The sequence below is a fragment of the Saccopteryx leptura genome, chromosome 10, assembly GCF_036850995.1.
Source record: "Saccopteryx leptura isolate mSacLep1 chromosome 10, mSacLep1_pri_phased_curated, whole genome shotgun sequence".
NCBI classification, from domain to species: Eukaryota; Metazoa; Chordata; class Mammalia; order Chiroptera; family Emballonuridae; genus Saccopteryx; species Saccopteryx leptura.
In genome coordinates, this window is record NC_089512.1 from 19,831,457 (window position 1) to 19,856,800 (window position 25,344).

The 25,344-nt window shown below is 44.8% G+C and overlaps 1 non-coding gene and 1 pseudogene across 1 annotated transcript; both read right to left on the minus strand.

Annotated features, from left to right (window-relative positions):
* The window catches only part of LOC136381830 (ATP synthase subunit gamma, mitochondrial pseudogene), a 77,739-nt pseudogene extending 75,727 nt beyond the window's left edge, over positions 1–2,012 (minus strand).
* Positions 2,013–3,955: 1,943 nt separating this feature from the next.
* LOC136382666 (U6 spliceosomal RNA) lies at positions 3,956–4,061 on the minus strand. Its single transcript, XR_010747292.1, has one exon. It is a non-coding gene; the product is annotated as a U6 spliceosomal RNA (small nuclear RNA).
* Positions 4,062–25,344: the final 21,283 nt, after the last annotated feature.

A 25,344-nucleotide genomic window follows, 5' to 3' on the forward strand; every position in this document is an offset into this window, starting at 1 on the left:
GAAGAAGGAGAGGGGGAGGGGTGGAGAAGCAGATAACTTGTAAAACTTATATGAAATTTAAATTTTGGTGTCCACAAATTGTTTATACAGAAGCATCCATCTATTTACATATAGTTGAGGGCTTCTTTTATATTTCAATGGCAGAGTCAAATAGTTGGTATGGAGGATCAAATATTTACTATACTATCTGGCTTTTATAGACAAAATTTAGTGACTCTGGAGCAGAGTGAGATGGGGTCAAGCTGAAGAAGTGTGTGGAAGAGACAGCCAAACACTGGTGGTGAAGAAGGTGGGCTGAATTTTGTTTCCCTCCCCCACGACTCGACCCCCCCAATTCATATGCTGAGTGATGCCCGAACACCCAGTACCTCAGATGTGATTGTATTTAAAGATAGAGGCTTTACAGAGATAATTATATGAAAATGTTAATTTTTTTTCCTGATAATGTATTTAATAGTTAAGATGTCATTCATCAATATGCAAACTTAAACTTTGATTAAGATGTGTGTCTTTAGCAAGAACGCGTATAGTTAGAAAGGTTTAGTGGTATAGCACGTTGAACATATTTTGTAAAATAACAGAAGTTTCGGAGCTGCTCTACAGTTTCTCCCGGACACAGAGGGACAGGCCATTAGCCGTTGCTTATGGTAAAGGAAAGGGAATTGTCTGCACCTGTTGCCATGGTCAGCCTGAATGCACTTTCTGCCATCTCGCCGTGGCCACCCCTACACTACGCTGCATGCATTGTGGATTTAGGAAAGGATAAGGGCTTCACAGTGGGCCCTAATCCAATATGACTGGGTGTTCTAATGAGAAGAGGAGGTCAGAACACAGACAGAGGAAAGATCAGGTAGAGACACAGGGAGAAGGAAGTCATCTACAAGCCAAGGAGAAAAGGCTTGGAAGAAACGAACCCCGGTGAAAACTCAACTTGGGCTTCTAAGCCTCCAAAATGATAAGAAAGTAAATTTCTGTTGCTTAAGCCATCCAGCCTGCAGTATTTTGTTACGACAGCCCTAATACAGGGCTGGACTCAAATAGTTTGGGTCTCTAAAATGTAATCTCTTCCGTAATAGTCTTCTTAGGAAAGGGGCCACAATGCCTCCTGTGACGTTTTAAATTTATGCACAGCGAGGAGGAGGCTATGTTTCATATGTGGGTCAGTGTGGTCACAACTGTGAAATCACCCACGAACAGAGGAGAGGAGATCTGACATTGAGCACTTTAAGTCTCTTCACAGAAACCCTAGGCAGGCCTCTGGGCTTCTTCTGGGTGAGCCTGGGGTTTAAGCACAACTTATCCAGATCTTAAAGCTCCAGATTGCCTGACCAGGTGGTGGCGCAGTGCATAGAGCGTCGGACTGGGATGCGGAAGACCCAGGTTCGAGACCCTGAGGTCACCAGCATGAGCGCGTGCTCATCTGGTTTGAGCAGGAGCCCACCAGCTTGAACCCAAGGTCGCTGGCTCCAGTAAGGGGTTACTCGGTCTGCTGAAGGCCCACGGTCAAGGCACATATGAGAAAGCAATCAATGAACAACTAAGGTGTTGCAACGCACAATGAAAAACTAATGATTGATGCTTCTCATCTCTCTCCATTCCTGTCTGTCTGTCCCTGACTATCCCTCTCTCTGACTCACTCTCTGTCTCTGTAAAAAATAAATAAATTAAAAAAAAAAAGCTCCCGATCATAATAACTTGGTTATGATGTAGTAACAGCAACAACAACATAAATATGTTGAAAGCCGTCTTGTGGCAAGATCAACTTTCAAGTCTAAGTCCTGAACACTTTTCCCCTATAGTTCTCGGCCATTGAGTTCTTCCATTCTTGGGCATCACATCTGGCCGACAAGGCTGGGCAGCCTACATTTAGAGGAGTTTTTGTTTTGGGAAAGGCCAACTCTCATAGGACAGTGCGTCACTTCCTCCTCCTCTCTGAACCTTATGACGGGGACAGTGGATGTCTGTGTGGACCATTTCCCCACGGGGCCATGTCGTTTGTTTGCTTTCGCCATGGTACCACCTTTACACGGCAGCCACAGATTTGGGTGCGGTCTCCAGTCTTGAGTGCCTACAGTTTCTCCAATGTTCCCGATGACTGGTCTCTTTGCTGGTCAGTTAGCAGTGGCAGCAAGGAGAGGGCTCGACCTAAAGCCTGGAGAATGTGTGAGAGGAGGGTGCGCAGTCCTTGTCATTTTAGGGTTAACATTCTGAAGTAGTGCTATGGTCTGTCACTAATGGAAAGTAGGGAAGGAGAGCGGTAACATCTGGCAGGGCCATGGCAGAATATACCCTCCTGTCATTCCTGCCAAAACCCCTGGGATGACTGGGATCCCCCTGCAGGAATGAAGAATCTACTCCTCCAGCTGCTGGGAGTGCCGTCAGCAGGTGGCCTCCAGCTGAGATGGCCTCTACTGAAAAGGACCACCTCGCTCAAGGGCATCCTCCCTTCCTGGGGACAACCCACATCTAATGCCTGATCGATGGGGAAGATTTAAAAACCAGGCCCCTTCATCCCTGCCTGAGACAGCTCCGAAGGGCGGTCCCAGCACTGAAACTGTCCACAGAGGTGGATGGGATTTTCCTCGACAGGACATTGCAGTGGAACCTCTCACTCCACCCACTCCTGTTTTTGTCCTTTTCCTTCCACAAGTGCTGATCGCAAGTGCACACCTTGGTAAATGTCGCACAGGCTCTCCGTGTCAGAGTCGGCTTCTTGGAGAACCTAACTGTAAAAAAACCAACTTGAAGCTGATCACACCCATCAAGGAACACCTGGGAGGAGCATACCGTTGCCTCTGGAAACGAGTACTCAGCCCATAGGTCACAAGGTCAGAGAGCCTAAGCCAGGGGTCCCTAAACTTTTTACACAGGGGACCAGTTCACTGTCCCTCAGACCGTTGGAGGGCCGGACTATAAAAAAAACTATGAACAAATCCCTACGCACACTGCACATATCTTAAAGTAAAAAAAAATGGGAACAAATACAATATTTAAAATAAAGAACAAGTAAATTTAAATCAACAAACTGACCAGTATTTCAATGGGAACTATGGGCCTGCTTTTGGCTAATGAGATGGTCAATGTCCGGTTCCATATTTGTCACTGCTAGCCATAACAGGTGATATGACGTGCTTCCGGAGCGGTGATGCGTGCATCCCACGTCACCGGAAGTAGTACTGTACGTGAGCCATGCTGCGCTTTGTGGCGCCGCCACATACAGTACCCCCGGAGCATAGGATGAGGATGGATCTTGTGCTCCTCTCACTGACCACCAATGAAAGAGGTGCCCCTATCGGAGGTGCAGCGGGGGCCGGATAAATGGCCTCAGGGGGCCGCATGTGGCCGGCGGGCCGTAGTTTGGGGACCCCTGGCCTAAGCCTTAGCTGTGTGTGTCTGTGATGAGCAGAGAAAGATAGAGAGGCAGGGATTGGGGTGTACCAGATGAATGCATTTGATTTTACTTTCTTCTATAAGTAGGCAGTCATTACCAGATATTGGAAGCAAAATACCCATGAAAAAGAACACTTCAACATTCTGACCTTCCCATAACAATGGACAGTAGAGGAACAGGGACTGGATAAATTTTCTGTCTCCAAGAATTTGTAAAGCTTCCAGAGTATGTGTACAAGTGGGCCACATTTCAATAAAATAAAATGTGCCATACCCAAGCTCACAAATGAGAAAAATGGGGGCCGTCTTTTGTAATTTTGATTTAAAGAACCTATAATTCATCCATCCACCCATCCATTCATTTCTCAAATATTTATGTATTGGAGAGATTCATTTTTCCCTACCCCCACCCCAGCTTTGAGATATAATTGATATACCATACAACATTGTACAAGTTTAATATGAATAACATGCTGATTAGATACATGTATATTCTCAGAAATGATTACCACAAAGTTAGTTAACATCTTCACCATCTCACATAACATTTAAAAATCTACTCTCTAAAAATAGGGAACATTTCATGATTTGCATGTTATCCTTGTGCCGGGACCATGCTAACTTTCTCTGTATCTTTCCAATTATAGTGTATGTGCTACCAAAGTGAGCACTATCAAATATTTACTGAGAATCTATTGGTTCTGAGAAACCTTGATGGGCTCCTTTTTCTAATGAGGGGGTAGGGTCAGGGAGAGAAACAGGTAAATAAAAAATTACAGCAAAAGTCAAAAAGTTTGAAGACATATTGTTGGCGAAGCTGTAGAAAAGCAGGTACTATCACCTATTGTTGATCAGTGTAGAAATTAGTGGAGGATGTTTGGCAATGCTTATCAAAATTACACACCCAGAAATTCCACTTAAGGAGTTTATCCTAATGAAATAATGGTACAAAGTATCATGAGCAGAAGATTATTTTTGCAGCATTATATGCAATAAAAATAATTGGATGCAACCAAAATGTCCCCAAATTGTGGCACAGCCATATAATGGAAGACCGTAAAGCTGTCTAAAATAATGAGGCTTGATACAGAAAGAACTATAAAATGTATTAAGGTACAGATGTAGACCAACACAGAAGCATTTTTGTAAAAAAGAAGGAAGAAAAGAAAACACTTATGTATAGATACATCAAGTGTCTCAGAAAAAATACTTCAAAAGTTGTTAACATTACTTGCCTGTGGGAAGGTAAACTAGGTATTTACAGGATAAGATAATATATTCTTTTACTTTTTAAATTATCGATCCTGTGACCATATTACCTTTTGAAAAAATAAATAAAAGTTTAAACTTTTAAAAACAAATAATTACATTAAATGAGCAAAGTTCTCATGGAGGTATGCATACCGTCCTCTCGGGATACTAAAGAGATTTGTGTGTGCATTATAAAACATCTGACAGGGAGAGTTGGTGTCATATTAGATATCCTTAGAATCCTGTGCATCTATGAAAATAAGTGATCCTATTAGAAGATGTCTTGAGTTCTTCTCCAATGCCAGGATTCTGTGACGCAATAATTTTGAGAAACTGCGTAAGAGACGGGGGCAGAGGTTTGTGTATGTGTGTGTGGAGGGGAAACTGAAAATGACATCCTCGGGTGTTCCCAATAACTCGGGTGTCCAGTCAACAAGGAAGACTGTTCCTACATGCACGACTTCCTCAGGCAAAGGGAGGCCAGCCTCCGTCATAGGCCGATGGCTGCAGTTGTGGCCTGCTAACCGGTCAGGTATTGTTCTGTCTCTTTAAATTAAATCAAGGCAAATAAATTTAGTACCAGAAGTGGGAGGCTTCTGAATAATTAAAGATGTCCCCTTTGTTTTCTTGATCTATACTTTCTACAAACACACCCGTTATTTTGTTAGTCTCCCGCTGTGGGAAAGATGCAATATTGTGACTTTAACCGTAGTTGAAGAGGCTGGAAGGAAAAAAACAAAACAACTTAACAAAGATGTATTAGATGATTTATCTGTTTTTAATAAGCCAGGGAAGAAATGGCACAAGCCAAGGAGTGGGACCGGGAACAATAAGTCAAGGCCAGGGACAAAAAGAACCCGCAGAAAAGATACTCGCCTGCGGCCAACAGGATGCCACGGGGAACCGCCAGCCCAAGTGCTTTTTGTGAGGCTGGGCTTTCCTCCACGGTGGTTCCCAAGCCAGTCTGGGAAGGTTGCCCTCTTGAACAATGCCAGGACGGGGGCAGTCCCGGTCCACCCACCCAGCACTCTCTGCCCAGCTGAATTCACCAGAGTTCCGCTGCTGCTGGAGTTCGAGGTAGCACAAGCCATTCCGGTTTCTTGTATGGAGTTTTAGTGACCTCTACACGGTGAGATGCAGCTAGATGTTTCATTCCCAACTTGAAAGGCTGCGTTTATGCACAATTCACTCTTAACACTTTTCCATTTTTATTTCCAGCTTTCCTAGAAAGTCCTTCGTGTAGTTTCTTTTATTTATTTTTTTTTGTGTGTATGACAGAGACAGAGAGATAGAGAGAGGGACAGGTAGGGACAGACAGACAGGAAAGGAGAGTGATGAGAAGCATCAATTCTTCCTTGCGGCTCCTTAGTTGTTAATGGTTGTTTTCTCATATGTGCCTTGATGGGGGGCAGGGAGGGAGGGCTAGAGCAGAGTGAGTGACCCTTTGCTCAAACCAGTGACCTTGGGCTCAAGCTGGTGAGCCTTGCTCAAACCAGATAAGTTCGTGCTCAAGCCGGTGACCTCGGGGTTTCGAACCTGGGTCCTCCGCATCCCAGTCCGACGCTCTATCCACTGTGCCACCGCCTGGTCAAGCCTCAGGGTAGTTTCTTTAGGGAAGGGAGCCCTTATTTGTTCCTGTGTCCCTAGGCCACCTCCTGGGTGAGTAGGAAGAAGGAGCGTCCACTGTACACTCAGGATGGCTTCCAGAGAGGGATTCGTCCTCCTCTCAGTCAGTGGGAAAGGTTCCAGGTGCCCAAGTTCAGGTATCATTGAGAAGGGCATTTCCTAGAGAGGCCTGGTGGTCCAGCTGGACCCCACCGCCAGTCCCCTGCCCCTGAATTTCAGAGTGACATTCAATCAGCTTCCTGTCAGAATAGGCCTTCTACATAAATAACTAAATTACCACTGGCCTGTACCCCATACCTTAAAAAATATATTTTTTTATTGTGATAAGATACAACGTGAAATTGACCATTTTAAGCAGTTTTAAGTATACCATCCAGTGGCATTCATTACATTCACACTGTTGTATGGCCATTGCCACCATCCATCTCTAGGACTCCACTATCTTCCCAAAGGGAAGCTCTGTATCCGCTAAACACCACTCACCCCGCCCCCAGCCCTACAGCCCCTCCCCCCAGCCCCTACTCCCCCCCCTCCCCCCCCCCCTCCCCCGCAGCCTATCCTCTACTTTCTGCCTCTATGAATTTGACTGCTCTAGGTTCCTCCTGTGAGTGGAATCACAGTGTTTGTCCTTGTGTGGCCGGCTCTCTTCACTTAGCAGGAGGTCTTCAAGGTTCCTCTTTGTTCCGGTGTGTCCTGCCTCCCCCTCCTCTCTTAGTTTTTTGTTTTTTTTTAAACAGAGACAGAGAGAGTCAGAGAGCGAGATAGATAGGGACAGACAGACAGGAACGGAGAGAGATGAGAGGCATCAATCATTAGTTTTTCGTTGCGACACCTTAGTTGTTCATTGATTGCTTTCTCATATGTGCCTTGACCGTGGGTCTTCAGCAGACTGAGTAACCCCTTGCTCAAGCCAGCGACCTTGGGTCCAAGCTGGTAAGCTTTGCTCAAACCAGATGAGCCAGCGCTCAAGCTGGCGACCTCTGAGTCTTGAACCTGGGTCCTCCGCATCCCAGTCTGACGCTCTATCCACTGCGCCACTGCCTGGTCAGGCTCCTCTGTTAGTTTATATTCGCATCTGCGCATGCTCTGTGCTTCTCCCGGCCTCACCGCCTCCTCCACTCCCGCTGCCCCCCACTCCTTATTTTGTGCCCTCTCTGCCACCTTTGTTCTGAGGTCAACCAAACCCCTTAAACTTGTCACAGAATGTGGCCCCAATCTTCCACCAGCCACATACCCTAGGACAGGGACCCAGATCCCATTCTTTCAAAAACTTCTTTGCAAGAATTGATTTTAAGGTCACATCCTGACAGGAGTTATGATAAGATTAGTAAGAAAAAAGAGAGGAAGCAGCAAAACAAAGAGACCAGGAGGCACCAGGAAGGTATTCAAAGGGCTGCCTCCTGTCTTAACTGACAGCTGGTGCCCTGAGAGGGATCCCCTGTCAAGCCACACGGCAGGGCCCCAGCCTGTTCCTTTCCCACCTTTGTGGAATTGTCCAGCTCCCCTCCACCACCCCCCCGGGCCCCCCCCCTACCCCCCCTCCGCCAGTGGAACCCCAGCAGCCGGAGGCAGGAGTTCCACAAATACCCACACATTTCCTGAGGCCTTTATGTGAAGCAGTGGGCGGAGGAGGGTCGGGCAGAAGCCGGGGGCGGGCGAAGGGGAAGCCTTACAACACCCGCTTCACAATATTACCTCGTTAATCTTCTAATGTTCTCCCTGTCAGTAATGGGAGGAAACCCGAACCCATTGGCCAAAGCAAAATGGAATTTTTACCAGTCCCTACAGGTTGTTAATCAGGCGTGTGGCCATCAGCAGGTGGAGGGCGGATGCCTGTCACACTGAGCCTGCCCAGGTTAGGAGTGAGCCCGTTTTAATGAGGGAGCTGAACTCGGATTTTTTTTTTTGTTATTGTACTTAATATGAACGGCCATTATTCCTAAGAACAAGGAACTGGTGACAGGCGCCTTGGGGGAGTTCTCTAGGGGATTTCTCTGGAAGAGCTGTCCTTCTGCAGCTTAAACTTGGCCACGCCTTTCATCAGCTACTTGTCCGGTCATTTTGGATGGATTGAACTGGACAGTGACAAACAAATAAGTTCTTTTCTCCTTGAGTCATCAAACAGTCTCTTTGTTGGCTGTTGGTTTTTATTTTTTTTTATTTTTTTATTTTTTTTCCATTTTTCTGAAGCTGGAAACAGGGAGAGACAGTCAGACAGACTCCCGCATGCACCCGACCGGGATCCACCCGGCACGCCCACCAGGGGGCGATGCTCTGCCCACCAGGGGGCGATGCTCTGCCCATCCTGGGCGTCGCCATATTGCGACCAGAGCCACTCTAGCGCCTGAGGCAGAGGCCACAGAGCCATGCCCAGCACCCGGGCCATCTCTGCTCCAATGGAGCCTTGGCTGCGGGAGGGGAAGAGAGAGACAGAGAGGAAAGCGCGGCGGAGGGGTGGAGAAGCAAATGGGCGCTTCTCCCATGTGCCCTGGCCGGGAATCGAACCTGGGTCCTCCACACGCTAGGCCGACGCTCTACCGCTGAGCCAACCGGCCAGGGCCAGTTGTTGGTTTTTATTTACATTCTCAGTCTCAGTTACTGATTGATGAAATCTTGCAATTGTTTTTGAAATAGCTGAGTTCCAGGCTGGTGTTTACATGGCTCCCGTGTTCCGGTGTTTTGTTTATTTGGGGGAAGGGGGAGGTTATTTTTTTCTTAACTACCATCACAGATCAAGGCTGCTCAGGATCCGGCTTCGGGGTGGTCTGGGCAGGGTTAAAAACTCAAGAAGGAAGAAATAATTTGGTCTGAATGGGCTATGGCATCTTACTGAACCTTCTGCTTTTTGGCACATTCTGAAAGCTGACTCAAGAGCAGTGAGGTAGAAAAAGAAACTAACATAGTGACCGACTTCTAGGGTATTTTCTAGGGTATTGAGCAGTTGCCTAATCCATGTGCACCTTGCCCTGTGACAGGGACCCAGTGGCCTCTCCTCGTCTCACCCTTCTTTTCCATGCAAAAGGTCCCTGGTCTTTGGAAATGCTCGCTTTCGCCTCACCCGGTTCCCTGATATGGTGGGACAAACCCCTATTTTGACTTCTTCCTTTTGAGCTGGAAAAAGCTAGGCACAGGCCCTGGCCGGTTGGCTCAGTGGTAGAGCATCGGCCTGGCGTGCAGAAGTCCTGGGTTCGATTCCCGGCCAGGGCACATAGGAGAAGCACCCATCTGCTTCTCCACCCCTCCCCCTCTCCTTCCTCTCTGTCTTTCTCTTCCCCTCCCACAGCCGAGGCTCCATTGGAGCAAAGATGGCCCGGGCGCTGGGGATGGCTCCTTGGCCTCTGCCCCAGGCGCTAGAGTGGCTCTGGTTGCAACAGAGTGATGCCCCGGAGGGGCAGAGCATCGTCCCCTGGTGGGCAGAGTGTCGCCCCCTGGTGGGCGTGCCGGGTGGATCCCGGTCGGGCGCATGCGGGAGTCTGTCTGTCTCTCCCCGTTTCCAGCTTCAGAGAAATAAAAAAAAAAAAAAGCTAGGCACCACCTTCAAAGTGGATTTACTCAGCCTCCATCACCTTGGAAAATGAACATTGTGGAGTCTTCCTTCTTTGCTGTCTTCGCCAGGCTTACCCAAATACCAGTTTCTTTCTGGAAGGGAGGCACCCATTGCTCACACCTGCCTGTGTGATCTAATTTGTTAAGAACACATTTGAAAAGGGAGGCTTTGTGTTTGCCAATCATTCCAGAAAAGGGACATGGTATGCCAGCCACCCAGTAATCCTTTAATTCAGGGATAGGGACAGGGTTTGCTTCTAACACTAAGCAACATCCGATCACTCATTCTGCAAACATGTGTTGAGCCCCTCCTATGCTCAGGTAAATCTAGTTCCTGTCCCCAAGCAGCTCACGGTCTAGTCAATAAGTGATGATGATGATAATGATAGCCAATATTTATCAAGTGTATTATATCCTAAGTACTGTGTTTAAACCATTTACATGGATGGTCTCCTATAATCTTATTACAAAAACTCTATAGGAAAACTTCTATTGCAATTCCAGTTTGTAAAAGAAGCTGAGGCACAGAGAGGTAAATAATCTATTCAAGGTCACCCAGCTAGCATGTTGCAGAACTGGAATTCCAACAGGCAATCTATTTTCCATAGCCTCGTGTTCCTAATTGCTATGTATGGGGGAGTTCAAGTTGAACAGTGGAGAAGGCTGATAGGGAAAAAAATGGATTCATTTGAAATATGGTGTGTAAGAAGAGCCCTATGGACACCCTGGACCACCACAAAGAGGAACAGGTGGGTCCTAGAGCAAATGAAGTCTCAAACATCGCTGGAGGCAAAAATAACAAATTGATGCTGTCCTAATTTGGGCACTTCATGAGAAGGCAGGGTTCTTTTTTTTTTTTTTTTTTTTTTAATTTTTATTTATTTATTTATTTTTTACAGAGACAGAGAGTGAGTCAGAGAGCATGATAGACAGGGACAGAGAGACAGGAACGGAGAGAGATGAGAAGCATCAATCATTAGTTTTTCATTGCGCGTTGCAACACCTTAGTTGTTCATTGATTGCTTTCTCATATGTACCTTGACCGTGGACCTTCAGCAGACCGAGTAACCCCTTGCTGGAACCAGCAACCTTGGGTTCAAGCTGGTGGGCTTTTTCCTCAAACCAGATGAGCCCGCGCTCAAGCTGGTGACCTCGGGGTCTTGAACCCGGGTCCTCTGCATCCCAGTCCAACGCTCTATCCACTGCGCCACCACCTGGTCAGGCGAGAAGGCAGGGTTCTTTAGAAAACATAATAATGCTGGGAAAATAGAAGACAGCTGGAAAAGAGGAAGACCAAACGTGAGATGGACTGACTCTGTAAAAGAAGCCGTAGGCACGAGTCCACAGGAGCTGAGCAGGGCTGTTGAGGACAGGACATTGTGGACATCGCTCATTCATAGAGTCACCAGGAGTCAGAGCTGACTCAACGACCTGAAATACACACAGTCCAGCTTCAGACCCTCCACTCTTAGGCACTTCTCTCCTCATTCACACATATTGCCCTAACCTATCCCACCCCCACCAAAGAACTTCCTTCAGCTGATTGTTGGCCTTTTAGCCAGAGACCCAGAATGAACATGCATGGAAGCAGACCTGAGTCCAAGCTGTATCAAGGAGATGAACTTAGTTGAATTGCAGCATGATGCAAAGCTGCCCAGGTAAGACTGGTCTAAGCCTGTAGATCCACAGCTAAGTAGCAGACATATACGAAGTGCTTATTATTTGTTATGCAGCAATATCTGACCAATGCACTTATAAAATGCGAATATAATTTGTGCATACTTTTTCATTTACTATGTAATGTATGATAACTGGCTTTCTCTATGTTGCCATACTGTTTTTATAATTTTCAACAAGCAGCTTAACACTATCAAATTCATCTAGAAAATAATAACATTGTACTATTGATTCGTATATTGAGGATTTAGTGTGTATCGGGTATAGTGTCTTGCATACACTTAATCCTTTAAACAATCTTAGTAAGAAAGCTATTACATAGTCTTAAAGCCACAGGTAGTGTGACAAGCATTTACAAATAAGGACTCTGGAGCCAGACTGCCCAGGGTAGATTCCTGACTCTGCTACTTCTTTGCTCTGTGACCTCAAGCAAGTCACTTAACCCCTCATGCCTCAGTTTCCTCACATATACAGATAACAATAGTAGTTCCTATCTTACAGAGTTGCAGTTGTGAAGTTTTAGTGAGTTAATGTATATCTAGACCAGTGTCTAGCCTATAGACTGTGTGTGAGCTCTTTTACAGTTGAGGAACCTGAATTTCAGAGAGTCTAACAGCTTGCTCAGAGTCATACAATAGGTAGATTACAGTAAATCAACTGTGTCACCCACCTAAGGTTCTTTCATAATTACCACATTATTAAACAAGTACAGTGTGTCCGTAAAAGTCATGGTGCACTTTTTTGACCAGTCATAGAAAAGCAACAAAAGACGATTGAAATGTGAAATCTGCACCAAATAAAAGGAAAACTCTCCCAGTTTCATACCTATTCAGTGCAGTTTGATGTGGGTTCACACACAGATTTTTTAGGGCTCCTTAGGTAGCTATCCCGTATAGCCTCTACAGACTCGTCACTGACTGATGGCCTATCAGAACGGGGTTTCTCCACCAAACTGCTGGTTTCCTTCAACTGCTTATCCCACCGAGTAATGTTATTCCTATGTGGTGGTGCTTCATTATAAATGTGCCAATCACAAAGAAAACTAGATAGAAGGTGACGGAGGACAATTTGACTTTGGGTGATGGGTATGCAACATAATTGATTGACAAGATAACCTGGACATGTTTTCTTTGAACATATGTACCCTGACTTATTGATGTCACCCTAGTAAAATTAATAAAAAAAAAAAAAATGGAAAAAAAAACCCCCACACCATTATTCATGTTGCACTTTGGTCACGGATTCGAATTTAGCGAGCCACAGAACACACTGAACTTTCCTCTGTACTGTCCACATCTTGACTGGCATGGCCATGGGCTGCTCCGCTGTATACATGGTGTTATGTCATCATCTGCACATGCGCACATGCTGCCACATCATCCTACAGAAACTGGGAGGGTTTTTTCCTTTTATTTGGTACAGATTTCACATTTCTATCATCTTTTGTTGCTTTCCTGTGACCGGTCAAAAGTGTACCATGACTTTATGGACACACTGTATTTGGATTTTCAGGGTTTTTTTTGTTTGTTTTTTTTTCTGAAGTTGGAAACAGGGAAGCAGCCAGACAGACTCCCACATGCACCCGACCGGGATCCACCCGGCACGCCCACCAGGGGGTGAAGCTCCGCCCATTTGGGCTGCAGCTCCGTTGCAACCAGAGCCACTCCAGCGCCTGAGGCAGAGGCCACAGAGCCTTCCTCAGTGCCCGGGCCAACTTTGCTCCAAAGGAGCCTTGGCTGCGGGAGGGGAAGAGAGAGACAGAAAGGAGGGGGGAGGGGTGGAGAAGCAGATGGGCGCTTCTCCTGTGTGCCCTGGCTGGGAATCGAACCCAGGACTCCCGCATGCCAGGCCAATGCTCCACTACTGAGTCAACTGGCCAGGGCCGGATTTTCAGGTTTTTATTTTTATTTTTTTCTGGAAATCATAAAATAAGAATGCACAGAAAAAGAAGTTGCTTCGGCAAATGCTGGGTAGAGAACTGTTTGTTAAGCACTGTCCAGGGAAGGAGAGACTCTTGGCTAATAGACTTTGGGTATTAAGTTTCCTCTGTCAAGTCCAATTTTAGGCAGAGAGAGAAACTGGGTTTTGGAGAGTTTTAATACTTGGGTTGAAGTCACACGGTGCTAAGAGGCAGGACAAGAACTACTTGGGTTTTCTGACTTCTGCCCTGGGGAATGCTTACAGCACTAAATTGTTTCTCTAAAAACAACCAGTAATTGTTCATTTAAGGAGAGAAGGAGTGAACCATCCAACATTAATTTTGCTGAGTAGCAGTGTGACCTGCTTGAAACTCAGCTAGGGTTTTGCTTTACATTGCTGTAGCAAGAAGAAGCAATGGTTCCCATGCTTATGTTTAGGTTTAAGAATAAAAGATAAGGTAGGGAAATTATTCCTTCCTTCGTCATGAAAAAAGAGATTTTTCTCTCGCCTGGATCCCTGAAGGAAGTCTGCTCTCTTCATAGATATTAGCGTCCCCTATTGTTTTGAAAGCAGAAAATCAGCAATGTTCATATTCTTGGGTCAAAAAGGGCAAAGCCGCCCCTGAGTTTCTTTTCTGTGTGTGTCTGAGTCCTTCAATCACTACACCAGTGTCCTACTGAACAGAGGGAGAGTGGAATGAATTTTGTGTTATTTCAGTGTTGAGAAGGGAGATGATGGCGAAGCATCTGAGATCTTGCTTCCAAGCAATTGGCATTGGTTTGGCTAAAAAAATAAATCTTATAAAAACTCTTAAAAAAAGAAAAGAAGAGCAAGAAAAGGGAGATGATGGATGGCAGTTGTGTGGCTGTGAATCCTTTGGGGAGGAGAATAAAATAAACAGTGGTTCTGGTTGGCAAGTGATGGGCCCCTGAACCCGTTTCTGACTCAGTTCCCCCAGCCGTCGCCATGGGAAGAATGGCTCTCAGCATTGGGAGTGAAAGGGCCAAAGATCTCGACATTCAGTGAGACGCATCTGGAGCTAGACTTGCAGTAGAGACAAGGGAGGCATCAACTGTCGCGGGATAGTGGTTGCCATGCTGTGAGCTGACAAGTGCTTGAGGTTGGCATCCCTATCAATTGGCCAGAAGCATCCTTCGGTCCTGGAGTACCAAAAGGCCACAGTGGGAAGCAAAACCAGCTGTGGCAGCAAATGGCAGAGTTGACCTCAGTACTCTCGCAGTTGCAGTCGGTAGGGAAGTCAGACCTTGAGTTTTTTATAATATCTCATGGGGAGGCAAGTTCCTTGTGGGTGGGGGGTGGGAGTCAGGGTGGGGGGAGATGATCAGCATCACTTCCAGTGTGGTAGTGGAGGCAGGCAGGGAGAGGGCAGCAAAGGCTTGGACCTCTTCTCATTTGAGTTAAAGACATAAGAGAAATGGGAACATCTTTGTAGATGAATGTTATGTGACGCTCTCCAAGCCAGTTAGTTATAACTCCTAGGAGCTGTGTAAATGCACAATACCAATGCTCCTGTATTTCAAATGGAAAAAAAAAAAATCAAGAATGTATTCTTCTGATTGACCCATTGTATTTCTGCAGCACTCCCAGGAGAACAATGGCTGGAAGCTGAGGATATGAAATTTTAAGTGTGAATTGCTATTATAGTCAGAAGAAAGCTACCAAACTTTGTTCGTATTGCAAAATATGAAAAAAATCATGCCGCATATTTAATAACATGGAAAAATGTTCTCAACATAATGCCAAATAAAAAAAAAAAACAACAACAAGTTCATTACCAAAATGTTTAATGTGCTCTTCTTTTGCAACATTAAATGGATAGATATCTACCAAGAAAGGAGTCTGGAAAGATCTATTTCAACCCACTCATTGTGCTTATTCTTTGTCTGATGCTTTAATGGGTGTTTTTAATTTCTCCATTCTGCTTCTCTGCACTGTTTGAATATATTCATGACAAACATGTGTTGCTCTCACAGTAAAAAAAAAAAAAAAGTGTAATCCAGGTTTTTATTTTAAAAAACTGAAAGCAAATCTAAACAACAACAGAAAAAAACCCCTGCTGCCTTTGAATTCAGGGTGGTGGAGATGGTAGAGCACTTTCATCTAATGGAGTGTAGATGTCAGGGCTGGGGGACAATGACTCATTGCTGGTGGAAATGTGACCTGCAGAACAAGTTTCAAACAGGAACGTGCTTGTGGGGTGACCCCTGGGGTCAGCTGCTGAGCTTACCACAGATTCCACAGAGAGAAGGAGGCTCAAAGAAAGCATGGCGGAGGGTCAGTGATGGGGGAGGGTCCCAGTTTAAACAAAGCCGCTTTGATGTGCTTCCCAGCGGGCCAGCGCAGGAATGCATGAACACATGGCCCTGCCCTCTCTTGCAGCCATTAGGGATTTATAAACATCCATCTCCAAAGGGAAGATCCATTAGCTCCGCATCAACCACAAAGGCAAGATTTACAGGTAATTTCCCCCTCTCAGTACAGAAGTGTGATTAAGCATATGTTTGAAAGAGTTTCTTTTCTTTTTTTTTCTCTTTTGCACACAGCAACCAGAGATGCTTTGTTTTTTTCTCATTCCCGGTGATGTGTATAATGACTTTTATAGACACATATTGATGTTGGGTGCTTACATTGTGCTTTCCTCACATCTATCAGGGAAGTGAGGTGTACAGAATGCGCCATGTCTCATTATGAGATGATGGGAAACCGCTCAGGTGGAGAGTTCTGGGCTGTGCTGAAGAGCTGCTGGCCCAGGGCGCCCAACCCCTGGGCCAAGCCCAGATGGTCTCAGGGCGGGCTGCACTCTCTGGGGAGGAAGAGAACCTGTGCTCTGCCCTAGATTGCTTGTGTGATCTTAGAAAATTTAATACGTTTCTCCGAGACTTAACTTCTGACATTCATGAAACATAGATTGCCTTCTTGTTTCTGGAGGTTGTATATAATAAGTATGCTAAGGTGAGAGTCTCGTCAGTGTTTCAGCTGAGGTCAGTGCCAATGACGCCAGCAGTCCGGACGGAGCGAGGGGCTGTTACCTAGGCCACCGAAGCAGGACTGGCGCAGAGGTGAAACCTCACCAGAGCACCCGCCCGAGAGACAGTGCTTAGAAATGTATCGAGTTCCCTCAGAACCTCACCTGCAAAAACCTAAACATCGCAATCAGAGACAGCCTAACTGCTCTGAGGACATGAATGATGTCTGCCTATTTGGCCACGTGGGGGAAAAAGCAGCCTAAGGCCACGTGGGGAAGGGACAGTAGGAAAACAAAGAGAAAGTCTGTGTGGAGTGACCGGCTGAAAGACAGGGAGTTGGAGGATGGTGTAAAGCCAGTAACGGCGGGCACCATCACAGCCACTTGGCCGACGCAGGTTTGCATTTGATTCGGACAGATGGTAAGGAATCAACAGAGCCAAAAACTGGTGATTCATTTTCCTTTATTCTAGCTTGCACCTGGCGGGCGAGAAAATACACACACTGGGCTCCAAAACCCACTCCTTCAGCGCTCACAAAGCGACGGACTCATCTGAGTTTTCCTAGAATCAAAGGCTTTTACCTCACCAGCCTTATTCACCTCTGTTCCCCATCTCCTCCTCCATGAACTGGCTTCTCCTTCCCACATTCCGCCATTTTGGCTGCTTCCCCCACGTAGCTTCCCTGCCCTGCCTCCACGGGCTCTTTCTCTCTACAAGAACATAATCGCTCTCCCCAAATGGTCTCCTAGCTGCACCTTTTAGAACCTTTTGGCGAAAGTCCTCCCCCAACACTCATTAGCACAACAACCATGCCCCTTCCCAAGCAAGAAGGGCATTAATATTATCACCGAGGCTACGGCCATCCACGTGGGCAGCATCATCTCTAACAAAATGAGCATAATGTATCTTATCTGCCCAACAGATGGGTAGGAGGACGTAGAGTCCATGTTAAGGGAAGAAGTTATAAGATCCCGGGCCTGGTGGCTCCAGTGGAGTGGCCTGTCTCTATGGAATCTGAGAACTTGCCCCTGTCAGCTGGAAAATAGTATGGACAAAGTGTTCCATCACCAAAAAGGACTTTTTCAGGAAAAAGAAAGGGTTGCCATACAGTACCTGCAGACACGAGAAACCACGGGTGTACATACTGTGCAGCTGGCTAGATGAAAGGGTATTTTTTTTTTTTCTTAATTTTTTACTTATTGATATTAGCAAGAGAGAAAGGGAGGGAGAGAGACAAGAACATAGATCCGTTCCTGTATGTGTCCTGACCAGGGATGGAACCAGCAACCTCTGTGCTTCCAGCCATGCTCTAACCAACTAAACTAGATCCATTTAGGGCAGAAAGGGTCTTTATAGAAAGGAAACCGGAAGTCACAATAAAGCTTGAGTGGTTTCTCAGAAAAAACTAAGAACTATATGATTCCATACATAGGTGGGACATAAAAATGAGACTCAGAGACATGGACAAGAGTGTGAGGGTTATGGGGTGGGGGGGAGGAGAGGGAAGGGGTTGGGGGAGGGGAGGGGCACAAAGAAAACCAGTTAGAAGGTGACAGAAGACAATTGGACTTTGGGTGATGGGAATGCAGCATAATCAAATGTCAAAATAACCTAGAGATGTGTTCTCTGAACATATGTACCCTGATTTATCAATGTCACCCCATTAAAATTAATTAAAAAAAAAAAAAAGCTTGAGTGGTTTCCACGGTTCTGGCGAGAACAGAGCGCGAGAACTCCCATAAGCCTTAGCTTCTTCCCAAACCCCTCTGGCTGATCGGGTTAGTTGCAAGGGTTAGTGATCACCTTCATCACCTCCAAGAGAACTGTCTGAAACAGCACCCAGAGTGGTGTGGAGACCACGTGTCATGGTGTGGGCGCGGGCGGGCAGGTGGACTTTTCTCTGCACCCAAGCTGCTCCTTCTGCCCCCTCTGGACCAATACCCCGCCCCCCCAGCTTCCCCCCAGCTACCTCCTGCACCCCCCAGCTTCCCCCTGCACCCCCCCCCCTCCACTGCAAGCCTCAGAGCTGTAGCAGGGCCAGGATGGAGGAGAAGGAATTTATATTTTAGATAACATTTAAAGAACTTATTATTAGAGTAGAACAAAATGGAAGTTAGTCTGTTTTGTACACTGGAAGTGCTGGGAGGTCATTTTATGATGTGAGAATGACCATAAATGCCACGGCATTCTTCTAGGTTTCCCTCAAGGGACAGGATGAATCAGCTCCGCGGAGTGGCTGCAAGGTGCGGAGTGGAGGAAATGAATAGAGCTGTTTTCTAATTGTCCCCTGTAGCAATGAGAACTGTCCAGAAAAACAACCAATCAGATATATAAATATATCTAGAATTTATACATATGTAGATTAGGTGATTAGAAATACCTTTCTATATATATATATATATATATGGAAATTTTACATACATCGGCTTACATGATTATAGAGGCTGATGAGTCCAAGACGTCTAGGGCAGACCAGCGGCTGGGAAGCCCAGGAAGGAGCCAATGCCGCAGTTCAAGCTACGGGCCACATCTGCTGGTAGCGTTTCCTCTCTATGTGGGGAGGTCAGTCTTTTGTTCTATTTACACCAGGGGTCCCCAAACTATGGCCTACGGGCCACATGCGGCCCCCAAGGCCATTTATCCAGCCCCCACCGCACTTCCGGAAGGGGCACCTCTTTCATTGGTGGTCAGTGAGAGGAGCACATTGGCCATCTCATTAGCCAAAAGCAGGCCCATAGTTCCCATTGAAATACTGGTCAGTTTGTTGATTTAAATTTACTTGTTTTTTATTTTACAATAAATATTGTATTTGTTCCCGTTTTGTTTTTTTACTTTAAAATAAGATATGTGCAGTGTGCATAGGGATTTGTTCATAGTTTTTTTTATAGTCCAGCCCTCCAACGGTCTGAGGGACAGTGAACTGGCCCCCTGTGTAAAAAGTTTGGGGACCCCTGATTTACACCTTCCACTGATTGGATGAAGCGCACCCAGATTATGGTCAGAAATCTGTTTGACTCAAATTCCATCAATTTAAATGATGGGATGGAGGATGGGTGGAAAAGGTGAAGGGTTAAGAGGTACAAACTTGCAGTTATAACATAAGTGAGTCCTGGGGATGGAGTGTAGACCAAAGGAAATATAGTCAGTAGTATTGTAGTAACTGTGTGGTGACCGGTGCTTACCACATCTTGTGCAGTGATTACTTCATAAGGTATATCATATAAATGTTGAGTACCTATGTAATACAGCTGAAACTCACTTAATATTGCATATAAACTATACCTTAATAAAAGTAAATAAACTAAGCTAATTAAAACAATAAAAAAGTTCATCTTATCCAAATATACCCTCACAGAAACACCCAGAATATTGTTTGACTGAATAGCTGGGCACTGTAGTCAAGCCAAGGTGACACAGAAAATTAACCGTCACATCCACTATGAATCCTGTGCATCCATATTACTTTCTTAGGCTACATTTATGGAAGTGCAATCCCATAGAATACATTTCTAGACAGAAAAGTTTATGTAAAATGGTAAGATTTTTTTAACATATATTGCCAAATTACCTTCCAGAAAGTTGTTCTTTTTAAAACTTACTGTACTAAATGAGACTGTATGATTCTATAATTCTCCATACTCTCATGACCCCTAGATATTATCTTTAGGAATATTAGGCATTATCTTTAAAAAAAAAAAAAAAAAAAGGGACTTGATAATGTGATGAGCAAGAAATGGAATCTCATTGTTTGAATTTGCAATTTTGATTATTGTGGAAGTTAACATTTATTGGCATGGTTATTGACCATTTTCATTTTCTCCCTCGGCTCTTGACCTCATCATGGTTTGCCAGTTTTTTCTACTAGCCTCTCTCAGACCAGTCAGATTTAAATGTGTTTTAACCTGTACCAATCTTAAAAAGGAAGAGGCAAAATTCCAAACAGCCCTGATTCACAGCTCCATAAAAGGATAGCCTCGTGAGAGCCCTGCTTTACTTCCCTCGTTGGGAAATCAGAACCTCTGTGCATTTCTCTCCCTCTAGACCCTTTTCAGACCCTTTCCAGGTTTGACAAGATGACAGTAGTAAGTATGAGAAATAAACAATCTAAAGACAAGGACTCAAGAAAAAAGTAAAACCCATACCAGAAAAATGCCATTTTTTGCTCACAGGTCTTCAAAAAAGAAGCATTAGCTAACTATGAGATGGTTCATCTTATTGTAATGTGGCCCCAAGAGCAGAACGGGGGCAGCTGTTCATTCTGCAGACAGGCCAGGACCCCAGAGACAATTGCTTCATCGTTTTAGGGGTGAGTGATTCTCATTACCCAAAGGCATCCAGAAACAATTCTAGCATTGTCAACAGCATTTTCAGGTCTTGGTCCAATATTTTTAGAGAAAGATCTTAAATTATTTTGTCATCAAATCAAGTTCAACTCCATCTTTCAACAGAGGATAAAAAGGCTATTTGGCTACAAAGCTTTTCAAAAGAAACTCAGGGTTTGGAGAATTTTACAGAACAAAATGTTTTTTTTTTCCTTTCACTATTTCTTACCTTCAGAGTATTTCTGGGGTTTATGTTATGGAAACTCAGGGGGATAATAAAGATCTTACTGTCTTCCTTTAGTATAGTTAATGTGATATGGAGTAAAAGAGAGAAGCTATAATATGCTTATATATATTTTTTTGACAGAGACAGAGAGAGTCAGAGAGAGGGATAGATAGGGACAAACAGACAGGAAGGGAGAGAGATGAGAAGCATCAATTCTTTGTTGTGACACCTTAGTTGTTTATTGATTGCTTTCTCATATGTGCCTTGACCATGGGGCTACAGCAGACCAAGTAACCCCTTGCTCAAGCCAGCGACCTTGGGCTCAAGCTGGTGAGCTTTGCTCAAACCAGATGAACCAGTGTTCAAGCTGGTGATCTTGGGGTTTTTGAACCTGGGTCCTCCGCATCCCAGTCTGACGCTCTATCCACTGCGCCACCACCTGGTCAGGCAATATGCTTCTTATTATAGCTTTCTCAGCCCAAGGCTTTGGGCAACTCTTTGTGTTATTCAAGGTGGAAAATCTTTCAGAATCCTCCCAACCCAACATAGATGACAACATATATGGTCACTTGTATTTTCAGTAAGCTAAGGCTGCAAGAAAGAAAGAAACCAGAATCCTTGTAGTTTGTTTTGTTGGCTATTTTAGAAGCTTTGGGGAGCCTATTTCAAAGGGCCTGTTTCCAGAAAATAATCAGCAGCAAATAGAAGCACTACAGGAAAACTTGGGGGGGCATTGGATGATGTCCATGGGCCATTAACTAGGAAGAGATTCTTAGACAACTGGAACCAGCAGCATCTTGTACCAGTTCCATTTTCCTGACTGGCTTCTTTTGGTTGGGTGCTTGGAAGAGAAATAATTGAAATTTGGCTTTCCTGGAATCAGGGAAAGAAGAGTACTATTAACATAATGGAGAAGAAAATACAATATTTCTATCTTCTCTCAAAAGTCATGCTTACTCAGTTACCTCCAGATTCTTACTCTAGTGGGTCAAATATTTTGGTGAATACCTTAGTCAACTGGGCTGCCATAACATCATAGACTGGGTGGCTAAAACAACAGAAATTTATTTTTTTTTGCAGTTCCAGAGGCTGGAAGTTTGAGACCAGGGTTCTAGCATAATTGGATTCTGGTGATGGTTTGCAGATTGGCTGTCTTTTCACCGTGTTCTCACATAGCAGAGAGTGAAAAGGAAAGAGAGGGAGAGAGAAAGAGTTTCTTTGGTGTTTCCTCGTATGAGGGCGCTAATCCCATCATGAGGGCCCTAACCACCTCTCAAAGGCTCTATCTCCAAATACCATTACATTGGGCATTAGGTCTTCAGCATGACTTCAATATAAAATTGGGAGTGAGACACAATTCAGTCTACAGCAGTGAAATGGATAAAAACAGTGTCAAGGCCCTGATGCGGTTCCCATTGCTCCTCCTGTCATTTCCTTATTCCCCATTGTGTCTTTGCTCTGCTGTGTGTAATGTTAGGTCTCGAGGCATAGATGCTGTTTGGTACCTTGCCAGCCAAGATAAAAATCTGAGGTTATTATTATAGGACTTCTCATCTCTTCTCATTCTGCAAGTGATGTTGGCTATGTCTTTGAAACTTGTTAGTATTTCTTTAGCATTCTATGTGTCTACCATAGTTCAGTGTCTTGAATCCAGCTGAGTCCTCTGGTGAGCAAACGAAAGGAAGCCTAGGCCCTTCAGCCCATTTAGGATCAACTGGACCGGGGTGAATGAAGTCATTCTGCAAATGACTAAGTAATAAGCATTTCAGGGTTTGTGGGCCACATTGTGTTATAACGAACCACGCAGCTCTGCCTCCAATATGAAAGCAGCCAGACTGACCCAAAGACCATAGTCTGCTGATCCCTGAGTGACCACCTCTCAGTTTCTTGCTCACTTTTTCTCCCTTCTCTATTCTAGCATTGACCTGTCAAATAGGTTTTTGATTACTTTCTTTTTTTTTTTCATCCTCACAACCAGTTTCTTTGTCTCTGCCTTTAGAATTTGCCCCTAGTCTCTGAAACTTTCTCCTAGTGGTCAGTTTGGGGCTGTCCCTTGTCTGAGGAGGGACCCCTAAAGCCTGTATCTGGTGAGCTGGCACCTTGTCTGTGGGAGGCAAATGCCAATCAGATAAAAATGAGGTGGTGAAGGAATGCTTCTCTGCTTTGGATGATTTCAGGAATTTGAATGCTCTGGACAGTGCATTGCATCCCTGGGAAGAGTGTGGAGCCCGTAGATCAATGGCCATCAGTCTAACCCCTGGTTGCCAGGCACCTGTAGCTATGGTAATCTACTGGGCATCTCAATTTAGCTCTTCACTGCACAGATCATTTTGGGTAGGAAGAAGATGGTTGCTAACAAGCTGAATTTTGACTTACCCACTGAACAAAGGATCCTAGGAATACAGACAACCTTCCTTCACACTTCCTCGCAAAGGGGTATGTTGAGTGATGAGCAGCCTGACAGGTGTTCCTTCTCCCAGAATGCATTTCATTCCTGGAACCTCCTCCATTGCTATCTCTTGGGTCCACACCGCCGTACCTGGTATATTTCCCCTACCCCCACCTTCGCCTGTCATGCCCACCATGTTTAATTTCAATCCTGCAGAGAATGTGACCCTTTTAAAAATAAATCAGATGTGTGACCCTTCGGCGGTGGCTTCCCAGAGTAAAAGCTGAAGCCCTGACAAATGCCGACAGGACACAGATGCTCCGATCCCCTCTGCTGCCCCATTACCCTTCCCGCCTCATCTTCTTAGCTCTCCCTGCTGCTGGCCCCATGGAAGCCACGCCCTTCCCAGTGTTACTGGAACACTCCCACCAGGAGCCGCCCTCTGCCTGGTTCGTCCTTGGCTGCTTTCCGGTCTCTGCTCTAGCATCATCTTATCGGTGCATCCTTCCCTACTCTTATTTAAAATAACACCCAACCACCACTGCCCAGGCACTGCCTAATCTTCTTACCCCGATTTATTTTCCTTCAGAGCACTTATACTGACATACTGTATATTTACTTATTTATTTGTATTACCTGTCCCTCCCCCCCCCCCCACACACACACTAGAATGTAAAACTCCATGGGAGCAAGGATACAGTCTACACGATTCATTGTTTTATCCCCAGGGCCTGCAACAATATTTGATACATAACAGGTCCTCCAAAAAATACATATATCTGTGGATGTGTCTATATTTTAATGAATAGATGGGTGAATGAATGACTAATGATGTGACCTGTTGGTTTTCCCTCTGTTCCCAAAGGTTTTCCCTTAATAAATGACCCATATGCACAGATGTACCCATTTTTAGATATAAAGTAATTAGGACCATATTAAACTATCAGGACCATTAGTTCTGATGAGGGAGTCAGAATTAATGAAGTCCTGTTCAAATAGGAGCTAGTTTTGTTTTGAGACTGTAAATGCTTCCAAGATCAGCAGTAAGATTCTTTTTTATATTGTGTACTTCTACATGGCGCTATATTTTACCTTATTTCTCTGCTCACAGATATGAGTACAATACTTATTAAATATTAATAGGGAGTGAGCTAGGTCAGCCTTTTTCAAAGTTCCATGGAACGTTAGATCCAGGTAGCTGTTCTGTGGAGAAGGTCAATCTTAACATTATCAGTTTGGAAAAGCCTTCAATCACAATCACTAATAATTAAAAAAGCTGACATTGATTGGTTGTTACTATGTATCAGCCACTTTGCCATTAATATTGTAAACTTATTTCTTTATTCCCGTCCACCCCACCTGAGCTGTAACACACATTAGCATATTAAAGTCTCTGAGAAGTCTTGTCATAAAGAACTTGCTTAATTTTCTTTAGCTCTGCATTTCCCAAACTTAGAGAACCACTCACTTATTCTTCACTACCCCAGGGATATTTATTAACACCTAGTGGATCTATTGTTCTGCAAAATATAAATTGAAAAATATTGCTCTAGATAAGGGAATTAACTAGAAAAGCAGAATTATGGCAAAAACGGTTTATTGCAAGGAACCAAATAAGCGTTGACCTTTAGGGTCTTTTAAATTAAGATAGCCATCTGCTGGGTATTAGACAATAGGAAGGGATACCATCTTCTTAGGCCCAGTGGCACAATCTTCCTTTAATTGTCTGAGAAAATAAAATTGTGTTTCTAAGGATCAATATGTACCGAAGGAAAAAGTTTTTCATGCTCATGAGATAGATTCTGTGGTTTCACTAATCTAAACCCTGTCCCTTTAGAAAATGTTGGTTTGGGTAGTCAGGAAGGGGTTCCTTTTTTTTTTTTTTTTTTGTATTTTTCTGAAGTTGGAAACGGGAGGCAGTCAGATAGACTCCCACGTGCGCCTGACTGGGATCCACCTGGGCATGCCCACCAGGGGGCGATACTCCGCCCATCTGGGGCGCTGCTCTGT